The 11,197-nt window shown below is 39.0% G+C and overlaps 1 long non-coding RNA gene across 1 annotated transcript; it reads left to right on the top strand.

Annotated features, from left to right (window-relative positions):
* Positions 1-5,499: 5,499 nt before the first annotated feature.
* LOC121039065 (uncharacterized) lies at positions 5,500-7,147 on the top strand. The gene is made up of 3 exons (XR_005794600.1): positions 5,500-5,643; positions 6,308-6,420; positions 7,013-7,147. It is a non-coding gene; the product is annotated as an uncharacterized LOC121039065 (long non-coding RNA).
* The last annotated feature ends 4,050 nt before the right edge of the window (positions 7,148-11,197 follow it).

Here is an 11,197-nt window from a genome sequence, read left to right as displayed (position 1 = left end):
TCGAACTCAAAGGAATAAGCCATAAGATCAGTACAAAATTAATACAAAAGATGCAGTTTTTGCCTAAACCCAATAGCTGATAGATAACTCCCCTCCTCCCACTGTGTGCTTGTTTAACAAAAACAAAAAACAAAACCAACTACAGCAGTGGTAACTACATGTTAGAGTGCCTCTGAATCATGTGTTAATACATGGATTGCTGCCCACACCCTAAGAGTTTCTCCTTCAGTAGGTCCAGGGTGGAGCCCCGGAACTTGACTTGTTAAACCTGGTAGGCTAGTACTGATGAATCTAGTCTGCTACACTTTGAGAACCACTCAAGTAGAGGCAATTGGGCCTCCAGAGTCTCAGCCAGGGACAATTATTCAGAAAGGTCCTTGGCTCGTCTGACCTTCTCTCTGGTGGGTTGGGTAAGTCTGCCTCAATGCCCAGAAGCCTGTGAGGCCTCTCCAGTCAGCTGCCTTCTCTGGTTCTGGCTCTTCTCTTTGTTTGGCATTCTCTACATCCACGATAACATTAGATATTGTCCTGGGGAGAAGGAACTGTGCTCCCACTGAGCATTATTAGCCATAGAGAGAGATGAATGGGAAGTGAGATTCTGCCAGGTATCTCGGGGTCTTGTTACTGCAAACTACACTTGTCTCTTTAGGCTCCGGCAGCTTCTGCCTCCTCTGACAGATCATGGGAGGCTTAGTTAAGGAAAATTTGTGGAAGGAGCTCCCCAGTGTCCAAGCTCAGGAACAACTGCTGAACTTTAGCCTCCCTCATCTAGAGACCTCTGAAGAAATTGGCCAGCTGCCCACTTTGTCTTCAGCTTCCTCTCAGCAAAAGTATTAGAAATAAAAGAGAGGGGATACCCTTGAGGCATTCCTAGTGAGCTCCAACCTGACCTGCTATAGCCAAATGCAAGCATAAATTGTCTTCAGCCTCACTAGCTGGGATTGTTTAGAAGCTAGCTGGATTTAGAAAATATTTGTTAACTGCTACAGGAGAGGGATTACACCAGTTAAAACCCTGAATTATAAACATTTAAAACACATAACTCAAGTAATTAAACATACATGGCATTTTGTTATTGGGATTTCTGAACAGAATAGACTCCTCCTTTCCATTATAGTTCACACATCCTTTCTACTGCTTTGTTATTGTAACAGTGACCACCCTATTGACCTCCTCCCCATTAACATGGACATTTACTGCATAGCTCATCCAAACATTACTGCTTAACTACAAAAGAGCTACTCAAGGACTTGGACCACCTCCTCCAGCTATTTTACTCCCAGTTTCCATCCTAGTAGTCAAGACACAGCAGGTACTTAATAAACATTTACAGAACAAATAATGTTAACATCAACCTCCTGATCTCTCTTCATTGTTGTTTTATTCCTGATACCCTTTCCATGAGGATACCTCATTGTTTTTTTTTTTAATAAAACCCCTATCCTGATACCTCTTTTCCTATTTTAGAAAGATGATTGAGATGTTTCAGCATGAATGAACAGACTCAAATACTTCTAGTCTTTAACAAAACATGTAAATCTTTTAGTTTTCAAATACAGATTTTAAGCAGTTTAGCAGACTTATCAAATCTTTCTTTCTGTTGCTGTGTTTTTCAACAGCATGTCCAAGTATAATGACATTACTTCCCACCCATCAATTCTTTTTTTAAGGCCCACTTTCCCTGTAAGCTGGCTTCTGGCTCTCTTCCCTCTCGGGAACTACACAGTCTGTGCACTAAAATCTTACTCTTGACAAATCTTAACTACCACTTTCTTCTTTGATTTCTATACCTTCATGAATATTACTAAATTCCACTTTCCCTGTTTCCTTATACTTCTTGTAATTCTTTTTGTCTGCTTAATAGATCCTACTTTAAATGGTAGATGCCTCAGGCCAGGACTTTTAGAGCTTGCAAATGCTGAAGTAATTAGCAATGCTATTCACCAATATTCCAGTTTTCTATCTAACAGCATGATAGGAGGGAATTTCTGAACCACCTCAAAGCTAAGAGTGCCTATGTCTTGCTTGAACCAATGAAATATGAGTTGGGGGGCCTGGGTGGCTCAGTTGGTTGGGCATACGACTCTTGATTTCTGCTCAGGTCATGATCTCAGGGTCGTGGGATCCAGCCCCACAATGGGCTCCACGCTCAGAGTGGAGACTGCTTAAGATTCTCTCTCTCTCTCCCTCTGCCCCTCTCTCCTGTTCCTGATCTGTCTAAAACAAAATGAAATAAGTGGAAGTTACATGTTTAAGGAAAATGTTTTTAAAAAAAATTTTTTTAACGTTTATTTATTTTTGAGACAGAGAGAGACAGAGCATGAACAGAGGAGGGGCAGAGAGAGAGGGAGACACAGAATCTGAAACAGGCTCCAGGCTCTGAGCTGTCAGCACAGAGCCTGACGCAGGGCTTGAACCCACGGACCGTGAGATCATGACCCAAGCCGAAGTCGGACGCTTAACTGACCAAGCCACCCAGGCGCCCCAAGGAAAATGTTTTTAAAACAGGCACAATTCATCATGTTTCTAGTTTGCTGCATCAGAAATTGCTGAAGCATGAAGAAGAAACTTCCTCAGCTTGATTACTTGAGTGAGGATGATACAGAGTAGGGCCTTTCCCCTAAAGCTCCCCAGAAAGGACATGTAATGTGAACAAAACCAAAACTTCCCAGTTTTAAACTGCTGAGATTCGGGGGTTAAGCTGGGAGTCCCAAGAGTACCCTCAGGCTTGATGACTCACCAGAAAGACTCACAGGACTTCAGAAGTGGTCCTAATTATGGTTACAGTTTATTACAGGGTTAGGATACAAATGAAAATCAGCAAAGGGAAAAAGCACATGTGGCAAAATCCAAGAGAAACCAAGCACAAGACTCCAGTTGTTCCCTCCCAGTGAAGTTGCATGGGGACCCACTTAATTCTCCCAGGAATGATGTGTGAGAACACATGTGAAGAGTTGCCAACCAGGAAAGCTCACACAAGCTATGAAGTCCAGAGTTTTTATTGGAGGTCAGTCTCATGCAGTGCCTATGTGACCAGCCTCAACTACTCAGACTCAAGTCGCCTCCAGATCAAAAACATTCACCATAAATGTAAACTTATTTGGTCAAGCTAGTACACCATGGCTCAAAGCCTCCGTCTACAAAAACATTCTTGTCAGGCAGAATATTCCAAGGATTTGGAGATTATCTCCCAGGAGCCAGCCAAGGAGTCCTGAAGACAGGCCTTTCTTTGGAATATGTAGGGAATGAGAAACCCAGGCCAGCAGAGTTAACTCTTTACTGCCCAAGGAGTTAATCTGGGGGTGCATACAGCCTCCAAATCATCCAAATCCCAAATCATCCAAATAATTTCCACTTTTGAAATACTTGTGAAACTAGAAAAATGAACAAATGTCCAAAAGTTTAAAAATATCATTACCAGGAGATCTGTACTGCAAGAAATTTAAAGAAAAGTCCTTTGCGGAGAAGGAAATGATACCATATGGAAATCTGGATCCACATAAAGAAATTAAGATATCAGAAAGGATATTTACATGAGTAATTATAAAAGACTGTTTATTCTTTTTAAATCTCCTTTAACAATAATTGAATATTTAAAGCAAAAAAAATAATGTATTTGGGGGGTTATAACAAAAGACAACAATAGTATAAAAGCATCAGGGGATAAATGAAAGTATATTGTTATAAGATTCTTATACTACACATAAAGTGACATAATATCACTTGAGGGTAGTCCCTAATATGTTAAAGATATAAACTATAAATCATAAATCAGCCCTTAAACTAAAACAAAAAGAGCTACAGCTAATAATCCAACAAAGGGATAAAAGAAAATCATAAAAATACTCAATTCACAAAGACACAGAAAAAGAGGAACAAAGGAACAAAGAATAGCTAGGACAAGTAGAAAACGAAAAGCAAGATGGCAGCCTTACACCCAAATGTATCACAAATCACATCAAATGAAAAACTGGACAGCAACATGAAAAAGAATGAAACTGGACCACTTTTTTACACCATACACAAAAATAAACTCAAAATGGATGAAAGACCTAAACGTAAGACAGGAAGCCAGCAAAATCCTTGAGGAGAAAGCAGGCAAAAACCTCTTTGATCTTGGCCTCAGCAACTTCTTACTCAACACGTCTACAGAGGCAAGGGAAACAAAGGCAAAAATGAACTACTGGGACCTCATCAAAATAAGAAGCTTCCGCACAGTGAAGGAAACAATCAGCAAAACTCAAAGGCAACTGACAGAATGGGAGAAGATATTTGCAAACAACATATCAGATAAAAGGTTAGTATCCAAAATCTATAAAGAACTTATCAAACTCAACACCTAAAAAACAAATAATCCAGTGAAGAAATGGGCAAAAAACATGAATAGACACTTCTCCAAAGAAGACATCAAGATGGCCAACTGACACATGAAAAAAAGCTCAACATCACTCATCATCAGGGAAATACAAATCAAAACCACAATGAGATACCACCTCACATGTGTCAGAATGGGTAACATTAACAACTCAGGCAACAACAGATGCTAGCAAGGATGCGGAGAAAGAGGATCTCTTTTGCATTGCTGGTAGGAATGCAAGCTGGTGCAGCCACTCTGGAAAACAGTATGGAGATTCCTCAAAAAACTAAAAATAGAAATACCCTACGACCCAGCAATTGCAGTATTAGGTATTTATCCAAGGGATACAGGTATGCTGATTCGAAGGGACACATGCACCCCACTGTTTATAGCAGCACTATCAATAATAGCCAAAGTATGGAAAGAGCCCAAATGTCCATCAATGGATGAATGGATAAAGAAGATGTGGTATATATATGCAGTAGAGTATTATTTGGCAATCAAAAAGAATGAAATCTTGCCATTTGAAACTACGTGATGGAACTAGAGGGTATTACGCTAAGCAAAATTAGTCAGAACAAGATAAATATCATATAACTTTACTCATATGAGGACTTTAAGACACAGAACAGATGAACATAAGGGAAGGGAAGCAAAAATAATATAAAAATAGAGATATAAAAAATAGAGAGGGGGACAAAACATAAGAGACTCTTAAATATGGAGAACTAACAGAGGGTTACTGGAGGGGTTGTGGGAGGGAGGATGGGCTAAATGGGTAAGGGGCATTAAGGAATCTACTGCTGAAATCACTGTTGCACTATATGCTCACTAGTTTGGATGTAAATTTAAAAAAAAAAATTAAATTAAAAAAAGAAAAAAAAGAAATTGAAGCCAAATTTTTCAGACCCTGTTTTGCAATTCAAAGTTAAAGGTGGATTCTGCTAAGCTCCTTCCTGCTGTCTCTCAGAAGCACTGGATGTTTAATGCAATGGGTGGAAGGCAATGAAGCAGCCAAAAATCCTAGAAATTAAAACTCAAATTTTATATTTTCTCATTCTTTCATCATTATCATTTAGATTGAATGGAACCCCGGCTAAGGGGGTGGGGGGCGGGAGAGCCAATTGTCTCAGATCTATGATGTCACAGCTGAAGTCACAGAGAGTTGAAAAGGGCAAGGTAGATGGGGAGCAGATGAGATGGGATTGTTGTGAAATGGGGTTCAAAGAGGAGAAATTCCAGGGGGAAAGGGGTGGGACAAAGTATGACTTGGGCAGTGGAGGTGGGTAACTTTCCGGGCATAATTGGCCTAGTTCTGACTCGGGTTTGGAAGAGGGGAGGATAAGAGCAGGAAAAGGGGAGGCAACTTTTCAGAGGAGGGTTTAACTCTTGTCTAGGTCACTGCTTTGGCCTTTCAACCCCATGTGTTTTTGACACTATCAACTATGAGGTTTCCCTCTTCCTCCACAAAGCACTTGAAGGTTGGAGCTGCCAGACTTCCAGCCTGCAGTGTTACCCTTAGATGACCATGAAGATTCTGACTGTGGGGTGGAATGGGATAGGGAATTTTCCTATCTTCAGTTCATTACACACTACTTCCCATCCTTGCTTTAAAGTCCACCTTCACCTCAAGGGGACTCTAGCCAGCTTCTTAGCCCCAATCTCAGCCAGCTATTCTTTTTTACTCAGGTTTTTTTTTTTTTTTTCACCTACCTTCTCACTGGAACCTTCTGTTCTTACTTACTGAAAAAGACTTACCTGGGGCTACACTTCCTTCCTCTCACCCTTATCTTTCTTTACACCTATGTGCACGTGCACACACACACACACACACACACACATTCAAAACACAAATGCTTCGTGTACTACTGAGACCTCTGTCCTTGTGGGTAAGTGCTTCTCTTCTCACTATACACCTGCCCTCTCCCCCTATCATTTGTGCCTCCCCAGGGCCTAGAGCTATCTCCAACTTCAGCTCCAGAGTCTCTGGTTTCTGTTCAAGGACAAATGGCACAGCATACTTTCCAAGATCAAGAACAAAGGACCTCCATACGGCAGAACAGGTAAATGGGGGTAATGATGATTGCCAAAAGTCTTTAGATTAGATGTGCTGCGTGGGAGAAAAACTAGGGTCACCTGTCTCCCATCCCCCTTCTGATACACTTACTTCCTGACAGAGGAAGGGGGGGGACTTTCATGTATCCTCTCTTCTCCACCTCCTCAATGTTAGAGACATTAGTAGACCTTTGTCATTTCAATTTAGAGGGTTAGCTTCAATCTGAAATCCCTCTAGGAGTTAGTTGAGTATACAACGTAGGGACATTTATCCCAGGGTAAACATTTGTTAAGAAGTCCTTATGTGATCTACAGTTTAAATCAAGGCCAGCCATCCAAAACCATGCTTCCCTTGGACTAGGGTGGAGAGGAGGGCCAGAATCTGCTGTATGAAACTGAGTATGAGACCCAGGCAATGTTATCCATAAAGTCAGAAGGAAGGAGGCTTGCTATGAACTTATGGGTCAAGAAAGCTTCAGAAAGGAATTAGGACTTGGCTTGAGCTTTTGAAGTATGCAGATGTTTTGACTTAAGAATTGGTAGGAAGTCAGGAAGAAAGAGAAAGTGTCTTCAAGGTTTCCAAGTTACCTATCTCTAAAGTGCTCAGAATGGTCAACTGGACCTCAAGTCTGAGAGCCAGTGAGGAATTGAGAAGCCTGAAACTTGTAGGAAGATGAAAATCTGTTCCAAGAGTATGAAGTCTCTTGAAGACAGCTGCAGGACTATGAGGAGAAATAGTGAGTAGATATCGGAGTCTCTGCGAGTTCTATATGAGAAAGCATAAAAACCACACCAGAGATGTCTGCTGACAGGTGTTCTGACGGTAGAAGCAAGCAAGACACTGAAAAATAGTGATAATATTTAAAATGAACTTTACAGTTACAAAGGCTTTTATATAATCTAACCCCAAACTCAGTAAGGTAAAGATCATTTCTCCTACTTTTTGTACATGCGGAAATAAATTTATACAAAGAGACTTGACAAAAGTCCAAGAACTAGAACACAATGAAGCTGGAATTCAGACAAACTCTTCTTTCTCCAAACTCCAAATTCTTCCTACTGCAGTGTAATTAAGCTTTCAATAACTCAGTATAAATCAAGGAGGACATGGGGCGCCTGGGTGGCTCAGTCGGTTAAGCGGCCGACTTTGGCTCAGGTCATGATCTCGCGGGGTTCAAGCCCCGCGTCAGGCTCTGTGCTGACAGCTCAGAGCCTGGAGCCTGTTTCAGATTCTGTGTCTCCCTCTCTCTGACCCTCCCCCGTTCATGCTCTATCTCTGTCTCAAAAATAAATAAATTAATTAATTATAAAAAAACAAGGAAGACATAATTTATGCTCTCTTAGAGAAGTCATAACAAAGAATATATTCAAACTGAGGGGGAATTAGCTTTTTTTATTACTATTACTTAGCATGACAGAGCTTCAGTTTGCTGTAAAGTAAAATGCTTCCCCCACACAGCAGCCCTGTTTGAGGATAAAAAATGTGGATCAAAGCACCCACCTCAGTGCCTGGTTCATGGAGGCTCAATCTTCTTCAGCCCCAACTTCCAAGAATAAATTGCTAAAATTGTACCATGACTGCATCTTTTCTCTCTCCTCTTTCTCCCTTGTTGCCCTCCTTTCTCTTTCTCTTTCCTTCTATCTCTCTCTCTTTAGACAGGTAGATAGATAGATGGATATTGTTTAATTTATTTAGCCATTGTTCATTAAATAATGTAATCAACTTGTGCTTAGCCATTGATCATTACATAGCAATAATTATTTACTATTGCCATTTTGTTGTATCCTGAACATATTGTAATTCCATTGCTTCTCTCTTCTTGCTATCTTTGTGATTTGTTGAATCTTTCTTTTAGAACAAAATAAGCTGTTTAGTTAGGATTATATTTTCAGAAATTACAAATAAAATTGTAACATTTATAACAGGAATATATATGAATACACACACACACACACACACACAGACAAAATGTAATTCATTCAGTGGAGACAAGAATGTTCATTTTTAGAAGAAGTTCATTTTAGCCTAATCAATAAGTAGAATGGCAAGTACAATCACCTACATTACATAACAACAACAAAAAAACATTTTACTAAACCTGTCAACAAATTCCGTGAAAAATGTTCAATAAAAAGAAGTTGCCTAAAATGACCCATAAGTAAACAAACCTAAAACTAATAGGACTAATATTCACTGTCAAATAACCAAAGGCCCTTTCTGCTTCCATATATTCTGTAAGAACGATGAATTGTGAAAGAAAATCAAAGTTTGGAATTTCAATAAAATGCCATTTAAAAACTTTACAAAAATGGCTCTTCTATATTAATAAGAAAATAAACTAGGTGTACAATCCCCATTACTACGTTAACAAAACTAGGAAATGACTGGGAATGAATTGTTGAATTTTCCTAGTGATATGCTTTGATTCCTTTCTCTTTATCTTTTGTGTATGTACTAGAGATTTCTTCTTTGTAGTTACAAGGAGGTTTACATAAAACATCTTATATAGTATAGGTCCATTTCAAGCTGATAAATTTGATTGCATACAAAAACTACATTTTACCCCTCCCCTATGTTTTATATTATTGTTGATATTCACATTTTTTTTTTTAAGATTTTAAGTAATCTGTGCATCCCACGTGGGGCTCAAACTCACAACCTGAAGACCAAGAGCCGCATGCTCTACTGACTGAGCCAGCCAGGCACCCCAATATTCACATATTTTCATAACGTGCATCCATTAACAAATTATTGTATCTAGAGTTATTCTTAATACTCTCGGGTTTTAAGGTTTATACTAGCATTAAAAATGATTTAAGCACCAACATTACAGTATTGAAGTATTCTGAATTAGACTATATACTTACCTTTTCCAGCAAGATTTACACTTTCATGTTTTCATTCTATGTTTAACATCCTCTCATTTCAATTTGAAGAACTCCCTTTAGGGGTGCCTGGGTGGCGCAGTCGGTTAAGCGTCCGACTTCAGCCAGGTCACGATCTCGCGGTCCGTGAGTTCGAGCCCCGCGTCGGGCTCTGGGCTGATGGCTCAGAACCTGGAGCCTGTTTCCGATTCTGTGTCTCCCTCTCTCTCTGCCTACTTGACTGTGGCCCTTGATTCCTATATCATAAAATGTTTTCTGAAAGATTTGCCCCTCCAGAATAAGTTAGCTCCAAAATAAACGTCTCAAAAAATAAATGAATCAACCTGAAGAATAGAAGTATTTAGTTTTATCCATTTGAATGCCAAATTAAGTCCATTAAAAAAATACTAAGTTTCCTATAATTGCTAGTGAGTTTCAGAGAGTAACATGCCAAGTGATCCCATTGCTTCTAAAGGTCTTGTCTGGAACATGATTGGGGTTTTGTCATTAGCACAGAGGAGGATTATTTTTTCCCATTGGATATGGCTGGCAGGTCTATATCAAGACATTAAAAGACATTAAAATTAGATTGTCATTCAGATACAATTTCAATATTTGGGATGCCATTCTCCTCTGCATTATTTATAATAGGAAATTGCGTTATTACTAATGCATTTCTAGCTGTTATGAATTTCTTTAGAGTATTTTAATAAAGATTTTGGAGAAGCACAAATGCCAGATTCATTCTGTGGGATCAGAGGCTGCTAATAAAAATGTTTTAATGCTCCAAACTGTCCTACACATTCCCAAATTTATTGACAGTAGTTTAAATGGGAAAAATGGCTAATAGTAGAAAACCATACTGAAGCTTTCCTGTTCTTTATTAGATTTGAGAGACTCAGACCCGCTTTTTGTTGATGACTTCTAAAGTGTTGAGAAGTAAACGAATAGAAGTCTGTACTTTGGATAGGAACATGAATTGCCATTTTTGTGGTTAGGAAAAGAATGGTCACGAAAACCATTTAAGTTGATTTCAAGAAATCCAGTCAAAAAATGTCTTTCTTTGTTAAATCAAATGTTCTATAATAATGAAATTGTTGAATCCAATTAAGAGTGTGTTTTGGAATTTGACAACTATGAGTTGAAAACAAAAATAGGCCCATTAGGTCACCAATCTGAATTTGTTGCCTTCAGTCTTCTAATGAAGCAATGCGATGAGTGGTTAGTCTCAGAATCTACATTATTAAGTCTTGCTTTCTGAAACTGCTTTACAATAGACATGAATTTAATGAATTTGAAAGTAGCTTCTTTTAATTCTATAAAAACTGATGCCTTTTCTATTTTCACGAAATGTCCTTGGTTTCCCAGCTATATGAAAACAACAAGGTGGCCAATTCTCAAACCAGGTTTCACTTTATATTTCAATGGCCTATCAGTGCAGAAGCTAAGTATTCCCACAAGGCAGCCAGAGCAAGCTGTTGTGAATTCAAGAACACAGACACTATCTGGAGTTTCTCAGGACTTCCCAAAAATGTCAACTACTTCAGCTTTCAAATCTTGACATTCTAGTTGCATATACATTTAAACTGTTAGATAGAGATGGGAATTAGAGGACAATTGATCACTTTGAACTTATATGTTTCCCATACCGAGCCAAGCAGGAAAAGACAATTAAATTAATGACTCTGGATTTTTTATCAAAAAATGAGAAGTCTCGCTAGCCTCTCCTGCAAGCTCCCGATGAACAATATTATATGAAATGAGTAATGTGATCAACTTTTTTATTCTCTGTGATTTACAATGACTCTTCCTGTAAGTTTTACAGAAGAAAGTAATCTTCTTAATTTAAAATGGATAGAATAACTAATGTTCTTATAATTAATGTATTAGAAGAGTGAGTTGCTGGGGCGCCTGGGTGGC

This window comes from Herpailurus yagouaroundi, unplaced genomic scaffold (genome assembly GCF_014898765.1).
Source record: "Herpailurus yagouaroundi ecotype Mexico unplaced genomic scaffold, PumYag 166, whole genome shotgun sequence".
NCBI lineage: Eukaryota > Metazoa > Chordata > Mammalia > Carnivora > Felidae > Herpailurus > Herpailurus yagouaroundi.
Note: the sequence above shows the minus strand (reverse complement) of the source record. Positions and strands in the feature narration are given on the sequence as shown.